A 207-nucleotide genomic window follows, 5' to 3' on the forward strand; every position below is an offset into this window, starting at 1 on the left:
TCTGGAAAGCCCAGGATGTCTACTTTCCAATGCCGTTGAGAGCGCGCCAATTGGGCTTCTGTAGCTCCAGAAAATCCGCTTCGAGTGCAGGGAGGTCAGAATCCAACAGCATTTGCAGTCCTTTTGGGTCTCGGAATCAGATTTTTGCTCAGGACCCTCAATTTCAGCCAGAAAATACCTGAAATCACAGAAAAACACACAAACTCA

Source organism: Arachis duranensis, chromosome 10, assembly GCF_000817695.3.
Source record: "Arachis duranensis cultivar V14167 chromosome 10, aradu.V14167.gnm2.J7QH, whole genome shotgun sequence".
In the NCBI taxonomy this organism is placed as follows: Eukaryota; Viridiplantae; Streptophyta; class Magnoliopsida; order Fabales; family Fabaceae; genus Arachis; species Arachis duranensis.